The 24821-nt window shown below is 42.6% G+C and overlaps 1 long non-coding RNA gene across 1 annotated transcript in view; it reads right to left on the bottom strand.

The window, feature by feature from the left end:
* Positions 1-3052: 3052 nt before the first annotated feature.
* LOC125720759 (uncharacterized) overlaps positions 3053-24821 on the bottom strand; it is a 53126-nt gene continuing 31357 nt past the window's right edge. The window contains exons 2-3 of the long non-coding RNA XR_007385564.1: positions 5944-6151; positions 3053-3143 (exon numbers count right to left, since the gene is read on the bottom strand). This is a non-coding gene — a long non-coding RNA (uncharacterized LOC125720759). The remainder of the gene's footprint in view (positions 3144-5943; positions 6152-24821) is intronic.

The raw sequence follows: 24821 nt of genomic DNA, 5'->3' as shown, positions 1-24821 counted from the left end.
CCACATTAGAGATCTGTGTAATTATTCATCCAATAAAGGACAGAAGGATCCCCTTTGTCACCAACATGCAGCTGAGTGCCTGGACCTTACAGCTGTTTGGTGAAGCCTGAACGAATAGCGATCCATCTTAAAGGTGGCACAAATTGGCGAGTGGACAGCCGGAGCATGAAGAGGGGGAGAGCAGGAGGACGGGGGATGTGAGAAGCTCTATCAGGGTCAGTGCCCTTTCACATAGCTGTCTGTGTCCCCGGGGGGGGTGGGGGATTAAACTCTCTCTGGTGGTATTTAAAAAAAGACCCCCCTCCGCAAAATGTTCTTTCTATAAAACATGGTTTAAGAACCATTTTTAGCTCTTTCCAATTTCGCAAGAAGACTTCCGGTCTGTTTCCTGTAATGTATACTGTTAGCCAAACCAAAACTTCTAAGTTATCTCAACTAAGCAATCAGCATTACAGCATCAAAATTTCTTTTTATCCGTTGAAATGTTCACAGTTTTGAAAAATAATAAACTGATTCTTTTTTTTTTTTAACGTGCAAAGTGATGCAGCCGATGGTGGAGCAAAACGCTGAAAGGATGAAGAGATCGCTGGATGCACCTCATATTTCCGTGACCTTCTGTCCATGTCCTGTACATGTGTGGAGCGGTTCCATAAATTAGATCCAGGAAGATCTGTATCAAAGGCTTCACAACAGTTGAAAATAAAACCAAAAACCAATCCATTTATCTCTTAGCTAGTTAGTTTAATTCCTTATCACCTTTGCTTTCTAAAAACCATAAAATAAAACGTGGAACTCTTCATAAGAGTTATTGCTCTGCCTTGGAACTTGTTGCCCCTGGTATAGAAAATGACTTTTTAAACCTCTTGCATTGCTTTACTAATGATATTTCACAAGCATGCAAGTAATTCTTAGTAGGCATTTTTTTTGTGGGATTTCACCAGGTACTTTTCCCGCTGTCCGAAAGCATGCCGCTTGTCCAGCTGGCATCTCTAAACATCCCATTGTGAGTGAGTGTGTGCCCTCTGATGGACTGCCATCCCGATCAGGGTGTCCCCTGCCTTGTGTCCTGTGAATCCCGGGATAGGCTCCAGGTTCCCGTTGGCCCAGTGCTAGATCAGCAATATGGGAGCTGGACTCGATAAACCTGGTTATTCTTGGAATCTTGAAACGTACTGCATAGATATATACTGCATAGATATATATAGTAGGATAACATTAGGATAATTGATAATTGACACTACATTGGATGAAGTAACATGGATTGGTCTGACCAGATATTAGTATTTCCAGCACAGGAATGAGAGAGGTGAGCAGAAAGGACATTCAGAGTGAAATACTACGCATTTACCGGCCTCCACAGGCTTGCAGGATGTATTTGCATTCGGCTTGCGCAGGGCCTGGCTACCGGCCTAGCTTTGGTCACAACATATGGCCACGGCCGTGGGCGAGATCCACAGACCTGGCAGGACGGCGTCCTGCGTCGCCCACATCATCTGCTGCAGGACTCCTGTGGGATTCTGGGAAGGATCCCCCCCCCAGCTTCTTGCAGGTTCGTGTGACAGGGAATCTGTAACAGTCAGACGGCACGATCTAAGTCAGCCTTCACAGGAGGTGGGGGATAACGGAGGCGTGAGAGCGCCGGGTCTGGGGTGCGCGATCCAGATGAGTTTGGGAGGTTACATCTGGTAGGGCACATTCTCATGGGGGGAGGGGGGCACGGATGCTGTGCCGGACGCTCTCTCTGGGAAAAACCAACGACTCCGGCTAAAGGGCCTCTCCAGTGAGTCACGGTGCTAACGGAATGTGGGGCTTCTCGTTTTTTCCATAAACAAACAAACATCGATGGGGGGGCTCTCAGCTTGAGGGGGGTGCATTAGCACAGGAAGCAGCTGTGTCCATTTCACCTTCGAAAATAGCCATTACTTTTTTCCTCCTGGTTTTTATCACTGATTCCCCCCCGTTTCAGTCATTGCTATTTCAGTATATACAGTGAGCTGCAATAACAGCTCGCCTCTGGGAAAGGCCAGGGTTTCCCACCCCGTATCCCAGCCTGCACTGAGACCATCCGACCGGCGTCGTTTGCCTTGGCTGTAGGTTTTTTACAGTTTGGCTTCTCGAACCGGCTGTGCATAACCGAACGCGGGGAAGCTGGCATTCGCTCGTCCCATTTCGGCTTCCCTGCCCTTTCCTCACTCCACCAATTGGCCGGTGGCTCGTCGGAGGGCCGGATGAGTGATGTAACTCTCCACGCTGGCAACCGGCAACTAGCTGCTACTTATCTGTTAATCCCAGCTGATCCGCTTCCTTCCTCATTGGAGCAGATATCATTTATCCCCGCGCTGGTTACTAGCAGGCAAGCATCAGGCACGGTCCAGGTCATAATTGTGAGGTAGAATCAGTCCATCCATCCATCCATCCATTCATCCATCCATCCATCCATCCATCCAAACAGATGATGTTTGAGCCCACAGCCTGACTACCTTGAATCTGTAATTTTGACTTGCTGCAAGGTCAAAGTATAATATATTCTAAACTGATCACACATATACTGTGTACATAAATGTATACATAAGATGCATCTGCATGAAATTTCATGCGTACATTGACCTACAGTACTGGTAATTTATTTTGATATTGTCCAGCATGTTACATTGTAACAAGCACAACTACCAAAACTCAGGCCAGAAATAACACTATCAATCTTGTATTTTGTTTGGTTACTAATGGTTAAGGTTAGGGCTGGGTGGGGGTTATGGTCGTCATGCTGGGGTTAGGGCTTTTCTGATAAAAATGAATGGAGTCCCCTTAAAGATATGCATACAGGTCTGTGTGTGTGTGTGTGTGTGTGTGTGTGTATGTGTGTGACCGTTGAAAGGGATTATAATTCCCTATAAATAACGGAATGCGGTGGACATAGTAAATCTCTTGCATGGGATTTGTAATGATTTACATTTTTAACTGGAATAAAAATATTATTATTTCAAAATTTTCAATAGCAGCAGCTCTTTACTTTACTGGGAAATATTGAGCTGGCAAAAATGCAATCGACATCCCTTCCGCATCCTTTGGCTTTATATGGTTTCATTAGATTTTTCCCAGCATCCTCCTTCCATGGGACTCTGACCTCTTCTTCCTGCCTCCGTCTGAGAAAAAAAAAAACACTTCCTGTGAGACTCTCCTAAACGTATTAGTGCTTGACTCCTGTGACCTTGGGTCTGTCTTCAGTATCTGCACACTCTGGTCACATGCTAGGTCCCGTAAATCCCGTCAAAGGGCTGAGTGCGAGGAGACACGAAGTCACTGCTTTATGGGGGACACTTCCTGCTTTCCGAGTCTCTTTATATTTTCGGTTTCCCATAGGAAGCCTCCTTTGTCCAATAGACCTCAAAATTACATCCCCAATCAGCCGCTGTTCCGCCCCTTGTGGCCACTGTCATGTAAAACCAACCGTCTAAAAGCAACCCGCTTTGACCAAAGCCAGTTTCTTTTGAAATAATTTGACAATTTGTCCAACGTAATTATCTTACGAGAATAAGTCATATCCTTCCTTTTTAAAAAAAATCCCACAACGTCTTCATATATAAATGGTTTCTCTTGAGACAAGCCCCATAAATTTCTTCAAATACCAAAGTATGCTATTCATGGAGAAAGGGACTTTGGTTATATTTGTTCCGTATTTATTTCCCATTTAGTGCTGTAATTATCCAGAATATAAATGTCATTCAGACCGCCTTATATGAATAACTAAGTGAACTTTGCAAATGGACTAGAAATGCAATTTCTTTTAACATTTTATTTTACATTGTGCATCTGTCTGTAAGAAATTATACAGAAATAAATACCCATCCCAAATATCTCCTGTCATCATGTTGGTTTCATTCAAAAGAAAGAGTTCCTATATTTGCCTCACTCCCATTCACATTTATCAGCGCTGTCGTGCCTTTGAGCTATTTAAATCTCGGCATAGAAGTATGATTGATTTGTTTACAGGTATGTTAAACCAAGGGTAATTCTTCAGATCTCTCATTGTTCTTCTGAGAGCTTAATGACAAAGGGATATGCCATACATATTTGGCTGGGGGGGAGGTGGTGAAGGAGGGGTTTGAACAAAGTGAAATAGCCAAATTACTATTTTCATGCTTAACAGAGTGTGACTGTTTCATTTCAAGGTATGTAGAGATAGCTGCCGATTTATACATGCAGGAAGGTTGCAGTCCATAGTTAGCATTAGCATTTAGAATGGAGACAGTCTGATGAGTGCAGTAAGATAAACAGCAGAGCTGTAGCTGAGCAGAGATGAAAATGAGGCTCTTCACACTCCGCCATCAGAAATAATACTTCTGCTAACTGGACTCTCCTGATTGGCGTCTTTATTCGCAAAGACTTGCAACTGAAGCTGTGTCGTCGAATTTCAGGTTTTGAACAGCTTGAAGGTTGATATTAAAATGTCATAGTTTGTGAAGATGAGGGTTATATAATGTTTAATTTATTAGTACATCTACCTCTATAGCCCAGAACTGGTGTCTGTCACCGGAGAGTCGCAGGTTCAAATCCCCAGAGTCCCTGAGCAAGGCCCTTAACCCCCCCCACCGTTGCTGAAAGGATCATCTGACCCTGCTTTTGGAATAAATCTGTTGGAATTGTGGACCCATTGATCATTTACAGCAAATACAAGTATAATTATGTGTTTTACTTTTCAGCACTAAATTTGTGAGGTTGTTACATCCATCAATCTTCCAACACTTTGTCCAGTACAGTAGTGGTCTTCAAAATGTTTGACAACCCCCTTCCCTGCCCTCCCCACACACACACACACACACACACACAAAACCGTATTCTAGATATGCATCGTCACATTTTCTCTTTCTACTCATTTAAGGTGCTGCTTTGCCGTTAAAAAAATGTAATACGACTAGAAGCTAGAAATTTGTCCATGGTTCCTCCCAGTATGTAACCATTAACTAAGCAACTTTCCCATTGTGAACTTCTGTTGTGTTACTAACCATAAATAACAGTTTGATTAATTTAATTTGCTGTGCCTGTCCACTGTACACGTTTTACTTATTTTAATTTGTTATTGTCACATATTGTGTGCCGGCATATAATGTGTTCACATTATATTCAATATTCCTGAAGGATACAATTTTGAAATAGCTCAACCCCCCACCCACAGATCCACTATACCTAAGCAATACAGAATCATGGGAAGGATGGACTTCATCCCAGGCGGCACGGGACACCCTAGACGGGATGCCAGTCCTTTACAGGGTATTCAGGCACACACCACAGCACTACAGTGATAACTTACTTAACAAGCACATTAATAATGCATATCTGCATGCAGGTGCAAAGACCTCACCTTGACCTCCCCATACGAGGGGAGAATCGGTCTGTACTAACAAACACTGGATGTTGTCACACTGGGATACAGTTCTGCGATACACTGGGATACAGCTCAGGAGCAGCTCACAAATACTTGTGAACACAGTCCTGCAACTAAAAATTTAACAAATGGCCGCTGTTCAGTGATGCTTTACATTAGCTGCACCTTCATAATACTGTACATACGTTATACATTTAAAAATATTCATAACCAGCATGCAAACACTTTCACATCGCAACATACCTTAGCAGCTTTAAAATACATTAATGACAAACGTTATACTATTATAATGATTGTTATTATATAATGTTTGTTATTAATGTCATGTTTAAGCTGTTAACATATGTTAGGATGCGAAGCTCACAAAAAATATGAGGGTGCAGTTAATATAAAGCGTAACTGACATTTCTTATTGGCTATTTATTGTCGGTTATATAATCATTAATTCATCACATTACACAATCCATCACACGTTAACCTTCCCATGCAAAGCACTTTATATGCAGCCTGTATTTTTTTACGGAGAAACGTTCTCGATGCGTTCCATCCCTAACATCTACCTCATCCCATTTGATTAATGCTCGCTGATTTTAATGTGCTCCTTCGCTAACTCAGATAAATACAGTTACTGTCCACTTTTTCCTTAGCCGTTCCGGTGTCGATGGCTTCGGCCTCCGTTCTCCATCTTTCCAGTGGCCAGGCATGAAGGTCCGTTCCATTTAAGGCTGTCATTGAAGCTTTTGCACAGCAAGGGATGACTGGGTCGCCCTGCAATTTTACAATAAAAAAAACAACATGCTAGTTAGCAGTTTAGACTTAAATGCACTACTATACTGTATCAACATTTCCCCAGAATATCAAATCTACTCCCACCGTTCTAGCAGAGCACCTACGCAGACCCACAGACGGAGAACGTCAGCATCGTCATCCGGTAATACGACGACTTTTGTTCATTTTCGTATTACTGAACAATTCTTGATTTTTAATTATTCATAAAGACACCTTTGTTGACATCAAGTCAATGCGAGTCTTTGCGCATTACTAATGGTAGCTTAATTGCAAATCTGAGGCATTCTCGAAATAATCATCTTAACTGAAAATATTCCAACGCTTGCTTTTGGCACACTGCTGCAAGTCTGTTCTTAGTATTATTTAATTCTGTACACCAGGCTCTGTACAATAATTCTTTAAATTTACAAAAGAATATAACTCTGAAATATTTAAGTACATTTCATATCAGTTTAATCTCAGTTTATACATATTCAGTGTTAATTCTCTCTGGAGGATAAAATGCAGATTTGATAAACGGCAAACATTTTAATATCTTCCTATTCTGTCTCTCGCTATAATAAGTGGTTTTGGGGTCCTGTCCAGAGGAACTGGCTGGTGTGAAAGAGGAAGGCTTAGGAGGAGGGTTGAGGTATGAGGCTGGGAGTTGTGTGTGAGGTTGGGACGGTCACACTGACGTACACTACAGTACTTTCCTGGGGAAACAATGGTATGGTTAGCGTAGCTCTGCTGGGTGAACGCCGGCCCAAAATGTATTTTCCCATGCATTTACTTAATTTATTTCTTTTTTAAACTTCGGTTGTATGTGTAAGTCGTCACAAGTCACAGAGGTTGTAAATCGGGGGCTGCCTCTTTTTTGTTATTCACCGGTAAGGAAGAAAATTGGACACACACTTTTCACTTCTGAAGTGACCTTTTCAGACATATGTGGGTCTCTTTGCTTCTTTGATTACCATGCATGTGTTTTCCAGTGTGAGGTTACAGTACACCTCACTGGTACAGGCAGAGGACACTGCGGACCTCCTGCTGGTCCCTGTCATGCCCTGTAGACACAATTCCAAACACTAGTTTCATTCGGGCCTGTAGCCAGAAATGAATTTCATAGGGGGGTGGTCCTGTGATTCTACTGATAGATTTCACTGATGGGGAGGAGGGTGGGGGGGGGGGTGAAGCTAATTTCATGAGGGAGGGGGGTTCAAACTTGTAATTTTACTACATAGCTACATGCCTGATCGGTAACAAAAAAAATAAATTCTGGGGGGTCAAACCCGTTATTTTACTATTTGGTTACGTGCCTGTTTTCATTGACCACATGCTCTTGGGGAGCAGGAGGAATCATGATGAGATGCTAATTCTATTTAGTTGTATAAATGGACGCTTTTATTATTACCGAATCATTGTTATTATTTACTGTAATATTAGTTTTTCCAGCTTACCTATGAATTCAACGTAACCCTTGTCCAGCGTACATTTCACAAATAGTGGCATCCTTGCATTTAAAAAGACTCAGATACATGACTTTTAATCAGATTTTTAGCACTGCTGGCTTGTGACCTCTGAGTTTTAAATAGTGTCAGCTGAACTTGGGGCATGTCCCTCAGAGGAAAACATACACACACACACACACACACACACACACACACACACACACACCTGGCGGGTGTTATGTCGATCCCGCTCTCAGTCACAGCCAGGTTGGTGCTGTGTGAATCCACAAGGTCACCTGCCCACTGGTGAATCCCTCGCTCACACCCAGTAAGGTCATGCGGCTCTGAGTGAGGGCTGTCCCACACAGACTGCCTTCTGGCTCATCCTACTCATTCGTCTAATCTTCTCATTCTCACAGGAAATGCACGAGATACCCACGCACTCTGCTAGCATCAAATAGTGTTTTCAACTGTTGAAGATAAATCCGTCAAAATTGTTTATACAGGTAAATATATTCTGCTTTATAAGACCAGACTGCTTTCATTAACTGGGGAAAACATAATTTTGAAAATAGTTATTGGTAGAAACCTCTTTGATGAATATTGAGTGTTATGCTTATTATGTGATAACATTAAGGTGTCCCTCTGCCTCGTGCTCAGTGCATTCTGGGAAGGGCACCAACATCACTGTCACCCTGCGCCACATAAGCAGTTGGAAGATGGATGAAGATTAGTTTGATTTTTTTTTCCAAAGCAATTCTGTATTTTTATTTGCTTATTTCTACTGCTGGATATTTTGATATTTTCGCTGCAGGAGTTCAGGTGTAGTACTTTGATGATGGGGTCCAGAGGAAGACCTTTCTTGGGACATGACCTGGCAAATGTCAACCACAAGTCAAGCCATTAACCTCTCTACCCTGCTGTTGACCTTAAATGATTGGTGTCGGGACTCAGTAACCTAGGGCTGGGGACCCCGATGAGAAAACACCACTGAAATTCTACCATGTCTCCAACTATCTATAAAGTGTGCAGGCTGCCTGGAATCTATGTTTAGTTCTGCTCGACTAAGAAATATAAGTATATATGTATCACTGTGTCTCTGCTATGGCAGTGAGTTATGTATTTTGGCAGATGAAATATTGAAAAAAATAACACGCTGACACAAATCCTGTCATGAAACGAATTAGCACAGTACGTCTTTAGCGTCAACATTTTGACAAAGTCTACAGATACTGATGGTCTGTGATTCGTCTTATGTTCGGAAGTCATATCACGTCAGGTTGGGGAGCATGCACTGATACCCCCCACCACACGACGAAACACCTCAGGATCCCAGTCCAATCGCCAAGCTGACACGGGGTCCAGTTCCACCCTGCTGCAGCCAGATGTTACATGAACCTCAGCTTGGCCTGGTCTAGCTGCTCTGGTCCCCAGCAATGAGGATCCTGCGAGCTGGATGGTTAGTGCCGAAACCGACGCTCCCTCACAATGCAGGTAATGTACCTCATTCAGGGCTCCTTGAGCGATACCCAAGGATTCCACAAACAGACACAGTACCAAAGGAGTCCAGTCTTCTTCTCAGGTCACTGGATAGCGTCCACGTCTCGCAGCCATACAGCGAAACAGGAAGCACCCGGACTCCAAAGACTTGGACCATGGAGCGCTTGTGCTTGAGGAGAACCCTGAGTGCTAGGATGAGGCTGATGGTAGACCTTTTAGGCGTGAAACTAGACTGCCGTGGTTGCTGGTAGGTGAGAAAGTGAACACGGATCGTGTTAAGGATGAACCTATCATGGACCTTACCCGACACAGAGAGCAGTGTTAATCTCCTGTAGCTGCCACAATCCAGGCGACCACCTTTCCCTTTCCAGATGGAGACAAAAACTCCTGTTTCCCATTCTCCTGTCTCACGAATGGAAGCAAAGATTGCCCGCAGTGCTAGGAGGGCAGCCTTGCCACCAGCCTGGGGAAGGGCAGCCCAGATACCCCCAGCTGCTTCACCACCTGTGAAAAACTCAGTGAGACTGAGTGGTTTACAGCTAATCAGAGGATCAGCCTCAAGAACTGTGGACCTAGAAATGTCCAACGTCCCTGCCAGAGAATCAGCTTTAAACAGCTGCTCAAAGTAGGCAGCCCAGCGGGTCACAACTGCAGTGTCATCCGTACGGACTGTTCCATCACCCGCCGTGACTGCGACTCTCTGAGGAACAGATTCAGATTTGTGCAATGCTTCGATTCCTCTGAGAGCAGGACTCGAGTCGCTAGACCATAAATGGTGTGTCACTTGCTCGCCGATCCCCCGAACAAACGTTTATCTGCCCTCAGGGCCTCCACAGCCGTCCTTCTCAGTTCCTATTACAGACTGGAGTTGCCATCAAGCCAAGCGCTGTGACTCCTCTCGATAATATCCAAGGTGCCCTGTGAGATAAAACACCTCATTTTGGGAACACCAGCAACAGCCACACAACCCTAAGCAACCTTCAGGGTCCAGTCATGGAAGGTCTCCCACATCATATACACTCCCAAGTATGCAAGTTCCTCACACAAAGTACATGAAAACTCATTATAAACAGTATGATCTTGCAGTCTGGCCAGGTCCAGCCTTATTCTCCTAGTAGGTGGTAGTTTTCTGAACCGAGTCTCCAACATCTACCCATTAGAATGTGATCGATCTCCTTTGCCACGCCACCAGTATTGAGGCACCAAATCCAGTGATGTGACTCCTGGTGCTGGAAGCAGGATCCAGTCACCCGCAACCCCTGACCTTCCGCAAAGTCAAGGAACATGCCACTCCCACGGAAAGCAGCAAAGAGTCCTGTCTGCACTGTAAGAGCGGTGAGAAGCTTTTACCGTGGCTGGAGTGCCAGTCCCACCACCAGCCCCCGATTTCTTTCTCCGCAAGTTGGAGGTCCGCTTACAGAGTTATATAACAAAAAAAAAAATTGGTGCAGCCTTGTTTAGTAACCGGGACTCAAGCAACAATTCGCTCTGCCCTTTAAAGGTCCTGATGGCGAGACCCAACATCCTGAGCCGGGGAGTCCGGACGCATTTCAGCTTCACGGGCCCCGGTACGCACCTCTTAATATTCCTTCAGTGCCCTCGCCGCTATGGCTATTCATCAAGAAAGAATGGAAGGAACAGACCTCTGGCATATCGATTAAAAGGAGGGGAAGAGGCAAGCGCTTCATTGTGCTAGAGCGGACTTCAGGAGGCCCTGGCGAGGTATATTTCAAAATGTAGACAGACAGTTCTATTTTGACCCCCCACTCCTACTGGGATAAGTGCTGTCACTGCCGTTTATTCTAGATCCCCGGTGATTTCTGTGTCCCGCCGCCCCTCTGCATGAAAATGAACAGCGGAGGCCTTCCCCTCACCAGCTTCACTGACAGTGCAGATTAATGTCGATTTACCTCTGGAAGTGGCCGCTGTTTGCTGCCTGCCGCTGTCCTGCACCTGAATAGCCACATAATAGCATGCCCGTTTTAAGCAACATATATAGAGCGGGCCACTACCGTAATTTAATGGGTGCCTTCCTCCGTGCTTCTGAAAGGCAGGCTAAGCATATGTGTTACTACGATGAGTCAGCTCATCTTAGCGTGGGTCTAGAGGCTGTTTACTGTAGCTCTGGTCGTCCAAATATGGCTTCTGACTCATGCAACCGCACCTGGCATTTTCTTTTCAGATTATCATTTTATTTATTTTGCTGATTAAATAATCGCTGGGGTGTTTCCTGTCATTTTGTCCGTCCTTCGCCAGATTTATCAATGCGCTATTACCCTTTAACGTAAAATGACTGCTATAAATTAACAGGATAACACATGATGGTCTGACTTAAAGATCTGTACGACTGGGGCAAAGGCGGGGTGACCTAACAATAGACGGAATTGTATTTCAACCCAAAATATCTCAGCATTCAACAGTTCTTCAGTTTGTTGGCCAATATTGGACATGTGCTCAGGTTCAAAAGGCAAAACGGTGAAGCTGATAGTTGTTGAATATGTCCTGGGGGAGACAGGGAGCACAATGTGGAGACTCCTGAATGGAGGGCTTGTCTCGCTCAGTCACGCGTTCCCCAGCTGCCGTGGCCCGCTAGCCAGTGAGATTACGCTGTTCGCCATGCTGACGCCGCTGATAACTGCGCGTGTTCTCCGGAAGCACGGTCTCACTTGTTAACACACACTGAAATGAAACACAAGCCAAACATTCAAGTCTGCTCTGAAATCGATTACTGTTCGTACAAAAGTACCTCAGTATTTTTTACTGAAATTGTTGAGTGCAGGTCTTACTTTTGAGGTTTTTGCAACCACTTGTTAGATGTTGAGAAAGAGCTTCGCCAAACTTAATGAATTCATATCATGGTTTGAGTATGTATTGTTTATTTAGGTTTTATGATTGGGGTAAAATACTGCTCAGTAGCTACACAGAGCTAAGTACTCTCTCACGCATGTCCCAGATCACTTATGAGCTTTTACTTCAAAGCTCGCTGAAGTACCTCCAAACTTTCCAAACTTTGCTTGCTGTTATACAGACAACCGACAAGCCACAAGGACAAGTGGTGCAGTAAATTGATTTAATAGCTTTAATAAACACATTACAGCTGCCTTTCTCTTTTATTGCATGTTATGGTTATATATGATTATGATTCAATTCAGTTATTTATTGTTGTCACCGTACGCATCAGTACGACGAGATTCTGGTAGCATCCCCTTGAGTGATGCAAATAAAAATAAAGACAAGATAGTATAGTATGTAATAAAATATGTATTTTTTTATAAGATGATCAAACAGCGCGTGTTCTCTAAATATCTCATAAGTCATTGTGTTTGCTCATAGAACTCGTCTTTGTTTACAACGCCCAAGTTGTCGTGGTGATTCCTTTTACAGGGTTCAGGTGCTATACACGAAAATAAAAGGAAATTTTAATGGATAAGAAAAATTATGCGTCCTTTGTACGAATGAACTGCACACATTTGTAACTGGGCCGTGAAATAAACTGTTGTGTATAATTCATATCACAGCATCAGTACTGAAATCATGTAGTAGTCAAGTATACGTCTTGTATAAAAGTGTATGAATGCTGTACACTCTTAAAGTGTGACTCATTTATACTCATGACAAAATATATAAATAAGTTTTATATACAAAAATGAGCTCCGGTTTCCCCCCATAGTCCAAAAACATGCTCAGGCTAATTGGAGTTGCTAAATTGCCCGTAGGTGTGTATGTGTGAGTGACTGGTGTGTGAGTGTGCCCTGCGATGGGCTGGCCCCCCATCCTGGGTTGTTCCCTGCCTCGAGCCCATTGCTTCCGGGATAGGCTCCGGACCCCCCGCGACCCAGTAGGATAAGCGGTTTGGAAAATGGATGGATGGATGGATGGATGGATGGATACAAAACTGAAGATGCCTCGATATTCAGACCACAGAAATGCGACCCTTGAACCATTTAGCTCTTTTTCAAGGCTGGATAGCATTTTTAACTCCCCATTATTTGAAAGAATAGCATCACATTTCCAGACACATTTTCATGTGTTTGCTATGCCCACACTGTGCCCCTACTAATCCTGACACAACATCGCAGCTGTGCCACTCTCCTCATTTTCTACACTCCCAGCGTTACAAAATTCTTGTTAGAAAAACATGCATTATTCCTCTAAAGACCTTTCAGGGTAATTTCAATGGTGAATTATCACTGAAGCATTTCATTCCAGCTTTTCAGCTCTCTGAGCTGAGCTTTTTTTAAAAAAAATGTTTTTCTCTATTCCCGTTCATGGTATCGTGTTGGTTCTCCCTCTGACCGGAATTTGCTGTTACCAAGCCTAATATCAACCAGGCAAGTCATTTGCGAATGATCATGATCTGTGAAAAATTTGCTATTGGATGGCAATGCTGATGTGGGGGGTGGGGTCCATATAAATACGAGAGTCATTCGAATTGTTATAATACAGATTATTTAATAAAACTAATGCAAGAACTGCTGCCAGTTTTCGCATTATAACCACAATATGTCTCAGTTAAATCTCAAGTTCATTTTAATTAGACCATTTCCCGTTCTGATCAGCATTCATAATGACATCTTTGTTCATAGTATACTATGCAGACCACAGTAAAACTGAGTAAATTGTTAATTTAGTAATCGTATTTATTAAAATGGTGATGAAACGCAATGCCTTTGTGCATATATTGGTATTAAAGCGCAGAATTATCCTGCGATATTCTGCAGCTCAGTTGTTCGTTTCATTTTCGGCTATCGCGTTCCGAATATTGGGATAATTTCAGAAAGACTGGGTTTCTGTCTGTAAGCTACTTGCACGGCGCCTGAGACCTGTTCAGAAGGCAGGAGTAACCTGCGAAGGCAGATTTGCGGCTCGCTTTGAAGCTTGGCCCCGGTAATCTTCTTTTTTTTCTTGCTGATAACAGGAACAAAAGAGTGTGTTTGTAATGCAAATTCTCATAGAGAAAAATATGCATAAAAAAACGTCAAAAACTCAGTGCCGTTTATTTATTTTTTTATTTATTGCACGCAGGCTACAGTCTCCTCCACCGCGGACAAATTAATTCCTGCATTATGTTTTCTTTCAGGACACTTGCAGATTTATTTCGCAGTTCCAGTTATGATTGTTTCTTTATACCGTCCCAAGCGACTTAATGAAAATATAACGTGCACTTGTTTGACACCTAAACATGCTGAGCGGAAGATTAATTCAAAACACAGGGATTCTACCACCACGAATAAACTGTGCTGGATCGGCTACTCATACCATCAGGACGGGCGCTAAGTGACGATTCACTGAGATTTCGTAAATACGAACGATGCTTTGTATCTTTCATCGGGATTCATGTGTGAAGCTGCCTCTTATCTCTCATTTTTGTCATGTGATATTGAACAGTGTATATTGATCAAATGTTACCCAGTGAAACTGTACTGTGTACAAAACGTACAACAGTTTATCTCAGACTCAGAAAATTTGTATTATCCCCAATGAAATTGTTTGTGATTACAGATTGCACAGTACACACAAGACAAAGAAAGACAACACATTATCACATAACATAATTTCTGTGAAAACTATATAACATTGAAATAGTAAAAACACAAAACACAGGTGGTAAAAAAAAATAGGTGGGAGAATGACAATACAGGATATGCAGTAAATTTTATATTAAAAGGATTAGTAGATAGATATTGATTGGTATTTAAAAGGCATTCACAGAAAATGGGTGCTATTCTTTTGTTACTCTATTACTGTTTAATAGCTATTGTCATTTATATAGGTACATAAAAAGCACAATTATGAAATTGCAGAAATACGTCCCCTTGTTATATGAAGCAAAGTATCCCTTAACAAGAGCCTGTAGGTGTGAAGAAGCCTGGGGGTTATGGATCACTGGACAAGCACCATCATTCTCAGGTGATTACTGTCTGGGACTGTCAGGTGATGGAGTGTTAGAGGCAGTGAGGCTCCATTTCCAGTGATTTTCCAGATACTTTATGGGGAGGTGGGTGGGTGGGGGGGAGATCAAGGGAGACAAGCCAAGAAGGTGAGTCAGCATCTCGAGCAAGACACGCATCAAATATCATTTTCTAGTGGCAGAGCTTCTGTGGCAACAGTGAGGACGTGTTTTTGACAGGGGTGGGAACAAGTCATTGCTTGGTGAATTTGAGTCAAGTCTCAAGTCAAAACATCACAATCCGAGTCAAGTCTCAAGTCAAAACACTGCAGTCCGAGTCAAGTCTCAAGTCATTTGACCTTGAGTCCAAGTCTTTCTGTCATATTTGTAGTCAAGGCAAGTCAAATTTGAGACTCAAGTCCAAGTCAAATTGTGAGTCATGTAACTTGAGTCCCTGCCTATGTCACTTTATTAGTGATTAAAACTCACTGCAGCGAAAACCCACCACAGTACATCATAGGATACGTTCTTTATAGGCAGAGATAGGTTGAAATAAGAGTCTCCACTCATGGTTGTCCTCAGTTTTTATGTCCATGTATATCTAGAGAGTGATGCATCTTTCCAACAAGTTACCTCAAGAGACTTTGCATTCAGACAGTTTAAAATACAGATAGCAGTGAATTAATATATACTGTAATTACAAAATTTACGTTACGGCATCCAGAGGGGGACTATAATCTCAGGTCTCCTCAAGTCATACAGTCCAAGTCAGGTAAAAGTCTCGAGTCATTACCCTCAAGTCCAAGTCCAGTCCAAGTCTTTCCATCAGTTTTGCTGAGTCGCGAGTCAGTGACTGGAGTCCTCAGATCTGGTTTTTGATATATTAACTGGCCTGATCCCATCATAGATCTTTTTCTGTGAATCAGAGATCCATCCATCCATCCATCCATCCATCTTTCGACCGCTTTCCCAGAGCAGGATCACGGTGCTTAAATCGATTTCACAATATTTTCTGATATAGGCAGGCTTGTAGTGATCTGACGCCTCTCGTGAGCTTCGTTAGGGACAGGGTAGAGGTAGGACTCCACCCCCTGGGCTGTATGCCAGTGGCTCTAACACATACAAACACATTGTCCCAACCAGCCACACGAGGCGAGCAGGAGGGTCCACATTCTGTACGGTGACCGCATGCAAGGCGGGAATATCATCCAGTAACCCTGGATGTGCAAGATGCTAAGCTGCCTGCCACTGCTATGGGAGAGTATTCCACAGGGGAAAAAAATATGACCATGTAGCTACATTGTACATAAATAAATGTACAGTACGTAAAACAAAAATTGAACTACCACTGTGGCATCGTGCGTTGTAATGTTACAGGCAACTGCGCTCTCCAGGCAATGACATCATGAAGACACGCGTAAGTAGAGCAGAGCGAGGGGCACGTGTGTGAGCTTGAGGGGCATAGTGGACTGTTAGGGAGTGGATTTGTATTGCTTCACATTTAATAAAATGCTGAGTATTCAGAGGAACCAATCACCCGGCATTATGCTCATGACAGGCATCTATACTTTCTGAGAAGTCTTTAACTGCTGCGCCCCCTGCTGGTCGCATCTGAGACAGTCTGCGTAAGAGCGGCGTAACGCAGGTGAAGAACACACAGGCTTCTTCTTCCCCATGTCACAGATGGCCAAAGTGGCCTGGGGCTTCGTGTATGTGCACCTACAGCACGCGGATTAATGGGACACGGTGCCTGTATCAGCCCTCCAGTGTCACCCGGCATCCATGTTGCCGCCGAGGCTGACCCAGTGTCGCCCAAGTCCGCAGAAACTGGGCTGATCTGAGATCTGTAGCCACATCGGTGCAGGGGCTGCAGGCTCCCTGAGGACACAGCGACGGATGCCGGATCTGCCGCGATGCGTCCTTTAGAGAAAGTCCAACTGCGATTAGATAGATTCAGATCCTTCATATTGGGAATGCTGACAGCAAGATATGTCACTCAGTATAAGTCACATAAAGCAAGACCCTTCATTTTGATAACGTCTGAAATGTAGTGTTCGAAAGATGCAAAGGTCTATTTTGGCAGGATAATTGTTATAATGAATTTATTTGAAAACTAGGATTCTTTGTGACGTGGTTCTATCAAAGAATACACGCAGTTCCAGTTGAGTACGAGAACCCATCAACTCTGGAAAGCTAGGAATACCAAATACGTTTGCTTCCTTCCCCTAGATTACAATCTGAGGAAATTCTCAAATAAAACCCGTCTTTTCATCCACTACTAGGTTGACAGTGGGTTTATTCATTCTGATATTCAATTATTTTAATTCCCCATAACACAATTCTTATAAAAAAAAAAAAAAGGCAACAAAGGAACAACATATGCAAAAGAGCGGAATAAATGACAAAACTGAATCGTATCGACTTTCAGCTCAAAATCTGAGAGCTGACACTAATGAAAAGCTTGCACTCTTTAATCAAATTTAAATTCCAAAGTAAATAATTGCTTGCATTTCAAGCAGGACGTAGCCTGTGCTGATGAAGAGCCTATAACGACTTGTGTTGCTCAAGTGGTAAAGTTTGAAGATTAAATACAACTCTCCATAGAGCTTTTGCATTACGTAATTGTGTTATAATGCATAATGTTATCATTATAAATTCGTAAGTAAATTAATCTGCTTTGCCAATGCGACTTCATTATATTTTCTCATTTTTCTTTACTAATAATGTTTGCGCGTTCAAGAAAAATAACATCCTGATTAAACGGGTTTGTTAAGATCCACTTGTACTGTCGTCTAAATAGCATAATTAATCGCAGGTGTGATATTTAATTTATGATGCCATGTAAAATTCCCTGCAGACAAATGAGAGTGTATGGCAGCTCGCAAAGTTCGAACAGGAGGAGAACTCAACTGAAACAAACAAAAACCGATGCTTTGAAAAGAAAGTTTCTAAATTTTCTTGGGATTAAGTCTGTTCTTGGGATTTTCATATTTATTGATTGAGTGAGAGCAAGCGATGCATTCTCACCAAGGTGGTTGAAGTATTCTTTGTGCTTTCTGTGTTTACTGAAGCTTGGCTGAAAATCCGTGTTTTCTCAAATAACCTATATTCAGTGTCTCAACCTATCATAAACCTTCCTTATGTTTCAGGTAAATATGCTCCCGTACCTGTTGTTCCAGAATTTTTAATTGCACGTGTAACAAAGCTGACCCTGTTATATGCTACTCTTCATATATAAATATACACATATAGTAACTCATTGTAAAGAGGCCTCGGAGTTTTAAGCTTAAAGTCATTCCAGTTAATTAGTAATAATTTCTCATTAGCGCAGTATTAACGGGCACACGTGCGGATTCTGGAGTGCCTTACTGCATTGTGTGTGGATTGTGCTATCTTAATCCGAGTGGCATTCCGACCCTCCATCTCTCACACACAGCCCTCCTGCACAGTAAAACAAAGTCTGTTGTTCTTTTCCATAATGGGCTAAAGGGTGTGAAAAGGCAGGATTGATTGTCTATTTACTTTCGTCAATCTCAGGTGATTACAATGATAAAGGATTCGTCCCTTTGTTACAGTCAGCACAGCTCTTTGTGTATAAACATCGGTACTCCTGCACCAAATCCATCACCATCACCCCAGGGCTGCTCTGATAAGGCAATCAATGAACTGCTTTAGTGGCCGTTAAGTACACAGAAATGCAGAGATCTGAATCCTTTATAAGTCAGACAGAACGTTGTTGTGGTTCAGCATGGGAACGCCGGTTACTGGCAAGACGCAAACAGACAGTTCATTTCGATTTCACCCAGACAAAACTGATTCCAGGAAATTATAAAGCCTCACCTTCCAATACCCACCGGCTTTAGGCTGAAGTGACGATTGAGGTGGTCACTGAGAAAAGGCTGAATTCCTCTCCGGATAATTAACTGGAGCCGTTTTTATTCACAGAGTAGTCAAACAGAGCTGGTGCTTTGTTTACTGTACGCATTGTGCAAAGTCACACTGTCGTTTGGGTATCGGGGGATATTTCTTTAATTCTGTTCAGTTAATTGTATTTTTAAAAGCAAAGAATGCAGTCAGTAGGAAGGTAGAACAAATTAGATCGATTATTCACAAGGAATCGAGAAGAAAAGCATTCGTGAAAACGGACCAGAGCTACACGACTGCTAAGACAAAATGCGAACGGCATTTCATTTTCACCTCCATGTTTATACAGTAATGCGCTTTCTTTATAAACACTCTCTACTGGAAACACAGCATAGTTTCACTCCATCATTAAACTGAATGCATATCAGATAAGTAGCTTTGGATAAAAGCCATGAGATTGTTATGGCATATTATTTGAAGGCCTGCCTTCTGGTCTACTTTGCAATATATATTTGGACACATTTCCCACGGGACTGCTAGGGGATCTTGGCAAATGAGGCGTCTTGTAGGTGACCACCTGCTCTTCTTTCTGGCCAATCCCAAATCTACCCACAGGGAAGAAAAAAAATTAGGTCAATACTGTCATCCGGGCTCCGTATCTCCTTACACTAGCGACTTAGTCTATGAGTCACTTAGGGATTCATATGAAATAGTCGTCAATTAAGCAATGTTTTCTTCATTCATTGTGGTGCCATCCCATATAACTCATTACAGGTGATGTGCAGAAAGACTATTCACAGACATATCTTGGAGTTGGTTTCAGTGAATTTCAGTCACTGACCGTTTATTCAAAGCATAACTTTTTTTGTTTTCAATTGTTTACAGTTTTGCAGTGGAATAAGTCAAAAATGTCTGCACACATTTCATTCATTTGCTTATGACTGACAATAACTTCACTCACAGCTACTGAACACGGGAGGAGATTGCTTTTCTTATTGAATATCGTCTGTGTTTACATTCAGTGTGCTAAATTAACCTTGCCATTTAGCAATGCCCTCCCAGCTTATGCAGAATGAACTCATTCTTCAGTGAATGAAGCCGTGAAAATCCAAACAAAAGGCAGTCTGGGGTAGTGTACCTGGCCACGCTGAACGAGCATCGCTGCGTCGCAGTTAGCCTGCGAGTCATAAACGCTCATGCACCGTGTCATTTAAAACCTGCTGAGGGAGACCGCAGCGTTCATGGAACGGAAAACTCCACAGGACAATCCCCTGAAGAAGGCCCGGCGGTGTTTACTCTAAGCATTGAACCGCATGATTTATGACTCTGAATAAATGAAGCATTAGCAATGGCAAAAATTTGAATAAGGATTCATAAATTGGACTGACTTTCATGGGACCATATCGTCAAACATCACAACACAAAAAGCACTATTCAACTATAAAAAAGTCCAACGCAATGAATTCTTGATGACTGCATCTCTCATGTATCTGACAGTTTATTATAAATTGCAATAATAAACCCTGCTAGCTAAGTAATAGTAACTAATACTAATATTTACTAATGCTGCTTCTACCTAGAAAACACTGCACTTTTGTAGATAATGTGTCACCAGTACATTATGTGGCTTGTTTTTAACTGAGAAATAGCTGATGATTTAGTAACCAGTTATACCAACATGCTGGTTCCCATAATTGCATATCATTTCTTAGAATTAATTATTAATGGGCATTTATGTTCCATAAAATGTGAAATAATGTTCATAAATTATTTCTTTTGTTTATCACTTCCTAGATAGGAATGAAAATTCTCTCTTATTAAACAGTTTTACAAGGTTATAATGACGACCTAAACAGGTGTTAGTTTCCCAGTGAAACCTACCAATCTACAAATAATTACAATGAAAGTCCACAATTAGAGAACATAAACTCGGATTAACATTAGTGTCATGCAAACGGTTTATTTGTGTAGGTGTCATGAACAACTGGCGTTAATTATTTATTTTTCGATCGCTGCTGTGCCACTGCACATTATTCGGATTTCAAAGTATTTTTTTTACCTGTGGTAAAACTGAAACTGAATTTGGATAATAATGCTTAAAAGTGAAGCAGGACGAGAAGCAGCATGTTGACTGGTGAAGACTCGCAACGCACCATGTCACTCGGAAGCCCGAAGACGGATCTCTGTTTGGTCTCTGGGAGTCAACATGCACTTTTAGCACTTAATAATGGCAAAAGTAGTGAATGGAAAAAGACAATCGTTAAAGTAACTTAAGGTCATATTGAAGGAGGATGTTTAATGAGCTGAATGTTTTGTGAGTTTGTTTCTTGTTTCAAAACCAATGAAGGGCTTATCTAGCATGCTTTTATGATGAGTGCTTCTTTTCTATCCTATCAGATATGTTCCAGGACAGATCTCTCATTGAGAGGTAGTTGGCTTCTCTAGGTTACACAACCAGGTTGAAACGATCGTGAATAAACCAGAGGATCAGCTGAACACGGCGGTCCAGCGTGCCCGGATTTCGGTGCTAAGAAGCATTCATAATTGTAAAAGAGCAGAGAGATCCATGCGGAAGCACTATCTGGGTACCCCGCTCTCCGGGTCCCCCGCGTATGAGGGAAGAGCATAGTGGAATCTCCCCTCAAAATTAATCCCGTTCGAATACAACGGCGACAAAAGCCAGGCTTCGTAAGCCCTGGTGACAGGAAAGAGCTACCCTAAGGGGTTACAATGGAAGTTCAGCCGATTCTCATCACCTGAGGGCTTAGCGATTGCTCAGACCAGAAAATCGTTGGGACTGACGAGTGGGCTTTGAAGGAGCTACATGTTCGGTCTAGATACCTTGGATTTACATCACAAACTGGCGCGTGTTACCGTGCGACGTAAGGAAGCAGGGAAACCTGCTATTTCCTGGGACTTTTTTTGAATGTCAAAGTTTCAAGATATTTGAAAAAGCAGGAGTGAGTAGCTCGTTGGGAAGTTGGACTTTGCCATGAAATACGTCTTTGAGAGCCTGACATGAAAAGGCACGGAATCGCACGGAAGTTGCCTCTGTATGTTAAATTTGTTTAACCAAATGCTTTGGCCGCAGGCGACTCCATAGCCTCGGTCCCACCTTCCCTACACTCTATTCTCACACAAGAGCCACGTGGAAGAGTCTCCTCTCTCCATGTGCTTAAAGTCAGGGTCTGGGAGGGTTTGTGTTTCTGGAAAACACGAGGATGGGGGTGACTTACAGGTTTTAGTGGCCCAGAGACACAATGTACAATGTCTAAATGATGTCCATTTTAGATTTTTACTGGGTCTACGGCATGAAAGACTTCTGGTTATAGTGTAAATACTAGAATGATGACCAGCAAGCACAATTAAGGTCCATCCATCATCCATCCATCCATCTATCCATCCATCCATCCATCCATCCATCTTCTAAGCATTTATCCTAGTTAACATTGTGGGAGTGACTGGATCCTGCAATACGATTTACAGTATGCCATCCATCCATCCATCCATCCATTCATCCATCCATCCATCCATCCATCCATCCATCCATCCATCCATCCATCCTGCCGCTAATCAGGGGTCGGGTCCCGGGGGCAGCAGTCTAAGCAGGGATGCCCAGACCTCCCTCTCCCAGCCACCTCCTCCAGCACCTCCAGGGGAATACCCCAGGTCAGCCGGGAGATATAATCTCTGCAGCAGGTCCTGGGTCTGCCCTGGGGTCTCCTCCAGGCTGGACCTGCTCAAGGTACCTCCAAATAAAAGATGATGAGGAAGGAAATCATATTCAAACTAAAAACTTCAGAAATCATTAAAAAAATTATTCACATATCAATTCACTGCTCACTTATATTTATCCATTATAAAATATGAGATAAGATATAAGATAAGCCATGACATTGTGCTGTTATTGCAGTCATGTTAGAGCTACTCGTACATTTTTCTTAAATGTCATATTTATCATCTAGACTAAAGAAAATGTCAATAAATTACCGCGTCCTTCTATGCAGAGCTGTACAGCCGCAGTTGTTTATGAGTGTGTTATATGGTGGTAGGTATCCATTAATCACGGATTATATACACACGCTATACGCTGTGTGTATTTGAAATTGTATCCGCGAGTGATTTGTCAAGGCTCAGTGTTTTGACATCTGTCAGTAATGTTTAATATCTTTCCTTTGTTACGAAGTAATTTATGGAGGAGATTTCTGTTTCGCTATAGCATCGTTATTTTCCAAAGTGGAGTAACACTTTAGGCCCACATTCACAAATAAGGGTATAACAAAAGTGCCGTCTTCTGAGTACAGTAGCTTCAATATTGCATCTGCCTCCGTTTTCCTCTGTCTTCCTGGCTTACTGTCTCTCCACGATAACTCAAAACGACACCAGTATATTATACTGGCTGCCTATGGAGACTCAGTAAGGCCAAGTATGATCCGGAATTTGACACCAGAAAATCCTTCCTCTTTGCTCTGTCCAACCCCACCATCAGCCACAGTTAACCACTGCAATCCAATTGAAAGATGCGAAACCACAGCTATAAACCCCTCAGCAGCCAAAAAACCTTGTTTTATACCATTGATACAACTATTCTTTACTCACAGTGTGGGTCTAAATTAAATCTCACTTGCCTTTTTTGCATTATAATAAAACAAATTGCCCAGCATGCACTGCGTCAAGAAAATTTGCATATATGCCCTATTGTACATCAATTTTCCTTTGGAAACACTGGATCTTAATCAGCCGCTATTCTGAAAAACAATTTTTTATCTTGATATTTCCACTTAACTTGGTATTAGGATAAATACCTCCAAAGCAGTATCCCCACTAAGTTTGCATTTCATTATATTTATCACTGTATTAATCTTTATTTTTTTTTTCCCTCCCCGAGGTGTGATTATTATTTAGAGTTTGAATGATTATTGTGTTTTTTGAAATGGGGCATTATTAAAATGTATGGGGTGCTTTAGTGGCTGAATGGAACTCCTTCGGGTTTCTCCTCAGTTCAGGGACATGCAGTGAGGTGAACTGCCGTTTCTGAATGGCTCGTAGTCTGTGACTGTGTGTGGCCTCTGAAGGGGATTAGAACACTGCTCTCGCTGTGGTTCTGCTCCATGTTTCCTTGGATAGAGCTCCAGGCTCTCCTTGGCCCTGTATTGCTTAATTTCTTACAACGGTGTTTTTGCTCCCTCCCAGCTCCCTGTCACGCAGTCCATGTTTTTGCTCCCTCCCAGCTCCCTGTCACACAGTGCATGTTTTTGCTCCCTCCCAGCTCCCAGCCAGACGATCCACGTTTTTGCTCCCTCCCAGCTCCCAGCCAGACGGTCCACGTTTTTGCTCCCTCCCAGCTCCCAGCCAGACAGTCCACAGTTTTGCTCCATCTCATCTCCCTGCCAGACAGTGTGCATTTTTTGCTCTCTGGGAGGGAGCAAAAACATGGACTATCTGTGGGTCCCTGAGGACCGGATTGGGAAACACTGTCTTAGAATATGGATGGATAGAATATATATGCCGCTGTTTCTAGATTTTATGCTTGTTATAAGGGGTGTCTCTTAAGCTGCTGTAAATGGTGATGTGCAATGGCACAGTGTTACCGCAGCTTTCCTGGTCTGTGAGCCAAAGTGAACTCGACACAAAAGCAGATGTACAAAAGAAGAGCTGGCCTGTTTCACAAGTGGGGGGTGAGTCCAGGTTAGTCATTCACAGCAGCTTTTCAGATGTTTGTCCTGGAGGAGAACATCGAGTTACATTTAAACAGATGGACGTCCACAGGAACTATTATGCTTTATACAGTATACCTGCCCAATTCATATAGCTGTACTAAAGCTGCACACATCTCTGACTGAATTCCTACTGTGGCAGATTTTTATCCAAAAAGCTTTGAAATTTTATGCAACTTGGGAAAAGGACATGTTCTGTTAGTAAATGACATGCATAGAATCACCAAAATGAAACAAAACTGCGATTCCAA

This window comes from Brienomyrus brachyistius, chromosome 25, assembly GCF_023856365.1.
Source record: "Brienomyrus brachyistius isolate T26 chromosome 25, BBRACH_0.4, whole genome shotgun sequence".
Lineage (NCBI taxonomy): Eukaryota > Metazoa > Chordata > Actinopteri > Osteoglossiformes > Mormyridae > Brienomyrus > Brienomyrus brachyistius.
This window is presented reverse-complemented; position numbering and strand designations above follow the sequence as displayed.